Here is a 5505-nt window from a genome sequence, read left to right as displayed (position 1 = left end):
TGCCTGTAATGCGCATCCCTACCACGAGAATGTCGCCATACATAGGGAACTTGGAATCCACAAGTCGCTGATGAAATCTCCAGGCTCAGCGAGAGATACCTGAAAGGCTCGAAAACCACCCTAACCACCTCGCACCAACCTGTTAGACAATAGCCAAACAAGCAGACGTCTCATGAGGAGACACCCTCTCGATCTTCCACAACAATAGACAACACATATAAAACCCGCCACAAATACATGTACAATAGTATCCCTTAAGCTAATGTTCCCGCAAAACCATTTAATTATTGTCCACTAGGACAGATTTTAAATAAATAAACCGCTAAAGAAAAAAAAAAAAAAAAAAAAACAAACTAATTAGATGACGAGGCATTTGGCTACCTTAAGAGAGTCATAGTTACTCCCGCCGTTGACCCGCGCTTACTTGAATTTCTTCACTTTGACATTCAGAGCACTGGGCAGAAATCACATTGTGTCAACACCCGCTAGGGCCATCACAATGCTTTGTTTTAATTAGACAGTCGGATTCCCCAAGTCCGTGCCAGTTCTGAATTGATTGTTAATTGATAATCGTTATAATTGATAAGAACTAATTGGTTTAACCCAAATAGTATTCTTAAAAATTTTAGCAAGAAAGTTCCACAATTGGCTACGTAACTAAACTATCCGGGGAACAAGTAACTAACATAAATGCTAGAAACTCTATTTACCCAGAACGAGCACATAAACCATGTTATTGTTTCCCAATCAAGCCCGACTATCTCAATCTTCAGAGCCAATCCTTATCCGAAGTTACGGATCTAATTTGCCGACTTCCCTTACCTACATTATTCTATCGACTAGAGACTCTTCACCTTGGAGACCAGCTGCGGATATTGGTACGGCCTGTTGAGAAGTTTGCGTGTCCCCACCATAAATTTTCAAGGTCCGAGGAGAAAATATCGACACAACAGTATATGTCATGCTCTTCTAGCCCATCTACCATATCTCTCTGCGAAAGACTTCCATGGTAGTACGGCTATAAAACAGAAAAGAAAACTCTTCCGATATCTCTCGACGGCTTCTTTATGGTCGTTCCTGTTGCCAGGATGAGCACGAGGCCCATATTTAATAACAAACGGATACTCAACAGGTTACGGAATTGGAACCGTATTCCCTTTCGTTCAAAATTATTCAAGTGTATTATATTCGCTTTGTTTATATAGTTAGGCATTTTTGTTTTACTTGAAAATTTTCGGCTTTCGCCTTGAACTTAGGACCGACTAACTCGTGATCAACCACTGTTCACACGAAACCCTTCTCCACTTCAGTCCTCCAGGTCTCATTCGATTATTTGCTACTACCACCAAGATCTGTACAATGGCAGCTCCATGCAGCTTACGCCCAAACACTTCTACGCATACCATTGTACCTTCCTACTCACTAAAGTTTCAAATTTATATCACAAGTAATATAAATCATCTACTTTAGCGGTAATGTATAGGTATACAACTTAAGCGCATCCATTTTAAGGGCTAGTTGCTTCGGCAGGTGAGTTGTTACACCACTCCTTAGCGGATTTCGACTTCCATGATCACCGTCCTGCTGTTTAAGCAACCAACGCCTTTCATGGTATCTGCATGAGTTGTAATTTGGGCACCGTAACATTACGTTTGGTTCATCCCACAGCGCCAGTTCTGCTTACAAAAGTGGCCCACTGGGCACATTATATCATAACCTTGAACTTCATATCAAGAAAGTTAAGGTTCTTACCCATTTAAAGTTTGAGAATAGGTTAAGATCGTTTCGACCCTAAGGCCTCTAATCATTCGCTTTACCAGATAAGATTATTTTATATAATATTAAAATGCACCAGCTATCCTGAGGGAAACTTCGGAAGGAACCAGCTACTAGATGGTTCGATTGGTCTTTCGCCCTATACTCAATTCTGACAATCGATTTGCACGTCAGAACTGTTTCGGTCTTCCATCAGGGTTTCCCTGACTTCAACCTGATCAAGTATAGTTCCCATCTTTCGGGTCACAGCATATATGCTCAAGGTACGTTCCAGTTAGAGGCATAAATAATATAAATATACATTATACATAACTATATAGAACGCCCCGGGATTGTGTTAATTAGCTATAAATAGCTAAAAAACTAATCCCATTATTAGTCAAGTTAATTACGCTATTAGGTTTACATCCCAATAACTTGCACATATGTTAGACTCCTTGGTCCGTGTTTCAAGACGGGTCCCGAAGGTATCCTGAATCTTTCGCATTGTTAATCATACAAGAGCATATAATAAACACAAAAATCAATGATAATTATGCCATTATATAATTCCGAAAAATTAACGCTCTGTAATAATATAAATCTATCAGCACTTTATCAAATTAATAACATTTATTCTGTGTTAAAATGCAAGCAATTTAATTGGAATAAACTATAAGTTATATTTTATGATAAATTTGGGATATGCTAATAGATTACAATGTCCTTATATGGAAAAAATGCACATTATTCTTAATATATTATTTAAATATTACAATTTTAATGATGAATTTTCCATAACGGATATTCAGGTTCATCGGGCTTAACCTCTAAGCAGTTTCACGTACTGTTTAACTCTCTATTCAGAGTTCTTTTCAACTTTCCTCACGGTACTTGTTTACTATCGGTCTCATGGTTATATTTAGTTTTAGATGGAGTTTACCACCCACTTAGTGCTGCACTATCAAGCAACACGACTCTTTGGAAACATCATCTAGCAATCATTAACGTTATACGGGCCTGGCACCCTCTATGGGTAAATGGCCTCATTTAAGAAGGACTTAAATCATTAATTCTCATACTAGAATATTGACGCTCCATACACTGCATCTCACATTTGCCATATAGACAAAGTGACTTAGTGCTGAACTGTTTTCTTTTCGCTCGCCGCTACTAAGAAAATCCTTGTTAGTTTCTTTTCCTCCCCTAATTAATATGCTTAAATTCAGGGGGTAGTCCCATATGAGTTGAGGTTGTATATATAACTATATTTGCCATAAATTCTTTATATATAAATGATAAAACAATCAATTAAATTCGTTATAAATAGTTCCAATAGTTCTTGTAAGCAAAGTCATTTTTATCCATTTAACGAACCAACGAAGAATAATAACAAAACCAAGATTTTCTTTTTCCGAATCATTAATAAGAGACAATTCTAGATGAAAAATATTTCAATTTTTTATGCTAGACATTTCTCAGTATTATTTGATTGAAAAAGAAAATATTTCTCTTCGTTTTCACATTCAAATGTGAGATATGTTTTTCATTTCTTTTTTAATATTATGAATAAAATCATTATTTAATCCAATAATATACCATATGCTTATAAAAAATTTATAAACAACTTAATTAGCATAGTCTTACAACCCTCAACCATATGTAGTCCAAGCAGCACTATAAAATTAATTAAAGTACATAACAGCATGGACTGCGATATGCGTTCAAAATGTCGATGTTCATGTGTCCTGCAGTTCACACGATGACGCACAGTTTGCTGCGTTCTTCATCGACCCATGAGCCGAGTGATCCACCGCTTAGAGTTTTATAATTCAATTTTATATAATGTCAATATTGTTTTTATTGAAAGAAATTAAAAATACACCATTTTACTGGCATATATCAATTCCTTCAATAAATTTATTTTTATACCTAAAATAAATGTTGCGAAATGTCTTAGTTTCATATAAGCATTATGTTCATAATAATCTGGTTATGGTTTGCTATTTTGGGTGACACATACTGCAAAATTTATATAAAACATTAACTGATGGATGAAGGTAAAACATTGTATATTTAGGTTGTTGCATTAGCCAAGTATGCTCATAATAGATGAACAATACATATCGCACGCGTGTATATTAGGTCCATATACACACACACTTATTTTGATTACCACACATTCAAAATTATTTTATTTTAATTCGACTTCTATTTCGAATTTAGTTTAGTTTCTTCGATTTCCATTTTCGAGAATTTGTTTTTATAGGAAACGCCGTTGTTGTAGTAAGTACTGGCCACAAATACGCACAGCAACATTAATAATGTAAAGTCTTTTATGAGGTTGCCAAGCCCAATATAAATAAAAGCATCTTCATTTTATTTTGACTTTAACTTTTGATTCGTGGAATCATTTTGTAATATTTTTATTTTGGTAATTGTATTTATTTGTATTATAACAATATTTATTAACGATAAGGATATTATACAATAATGATCCTTCGCAGGTTCACCTACGAAACCTTGTTACACTTTTACTCTCTAAATAATCAGTTCGGTCAACTTTGCGAAACAACGTAACACGCAAGGCGTCACAGTGATCACGTCCGAGACCTCACTAAATAATTAATCGGTAGTAGCGACGGCGGTGTGTACAAAGGGCAGGGACGTAATCAATGCGAGTTAATGACTCACATTACTGGGAATTCAAGTTCATTGAACATTTCAGTTCACAATCCCAAGCATGAAGTGGTTCAGCGGTTTACCCGGACTCTCGGTCTAAGGAAATACCGTTGATACTTTCATTGTAGCGCGCGTGCAGCCCAGGACATCTAAGGGCATCACAGACCTGTTATTGCTCAATTCATTATTGCTAGACGCATTTGTCCATTTAAGAAGCTAGTGTCCTTATAATGGGACAAACAACAGGTACGGCTCCACTTACATAAACACATTAACACCAATAAACATTTTACTGCACATGAATGAAGGCTACATAAGCTTCAGCACATAATCTGAGATATCTATTTAATATATTGAGTCTCGTTCGTTATCGAATTACCAGACAATCAACTCACGAACTAAGAACGGCCATGCACCACCACCATAGATTCGAGAAAGAGCTATCAATCTGTCTTACACACTTATGTTCGGACCTGGTAAGTTTTCCCGTGTTGAGTCAAATAGCCCGCAGGCTCACTCTGGTGGTGCCTTCCGTCAATTCCTTTAAGTTTCAGCTTTGCAACCATACTTCCCCGGAGCCAAAAGCTTTGGTTTCCCGGGAAGCGACTGAGAGAGCCATAAAAGTAGCTAACACCAATTGCTAGCTGGCATCGTTTATGGTTAGAACTAGGGGCGGTATCTATCGCCTTCGAACTCTAACTTTCGTTCTTGATTAATGAAAACATTTTGGCAATGCTTTCGCTTAAGTTAGTCTTACGACGGTCCAAGAATTTCACCTCTCGCGTCGTAATACTAATGCCCCAAACTGCTTCTATTAATCATTACCTCTTGATCTGAAACAATGAAAGCAGAACAGAGGTCTTATTTCATTATCCATGCACAGAATATTCAGGCATTTGAAGCCTGCTTAAGCACTCTAATTTGTTCAAAGTAATAGTACCGGCCACAATAACACTCGTTTAGAGCATAGTGCAGGTTTTAAATAGGAGGAAATATGAAAAATACAAGTATTTAATCACATATAAGAACTCCACGGTAATACGCTTACATACATAAAGTATAGTACTA

The 5505-nt window shown here is 36.6% G+C and overlaps 1 non-coding gene across 1 annotated transcript; it reads right to left on the bottom strand.

The window, feature by feature from the left end:
* Positions 1 to 3401: 3401 nt before the first annotated feature.
* Positions 3402 to 3580, bottom strand: LOC116802938. The gene has a single exon (XR_004363264.1). It is a non-coding gene; the product is annotated as a 5.8S ribosomal RNA (ribosomal RNA).
* Positions 3581 to 5505: the final 1925 nt, after the last annotated feature.

Source organism: Drosophila sechellia, unplaced genomic scaffold (genome assembly GCF_004382195.2).
Source record: "Drosophila sechellia strain sech25 unplaced genomic scaffold, ASM438219v1 U_257, whole genome shotgun sequence".
In the NCBI taxonomy this organism is placed as follows: Eukaryota; Metazoa; Arthropoda; class Insecta; order Diptera; family Drosophilidae; genus Drosophila; species Drosophila sechellia.
This window is presented reverse-complemented; position numbering and strand designations above follow the sequence as displayed.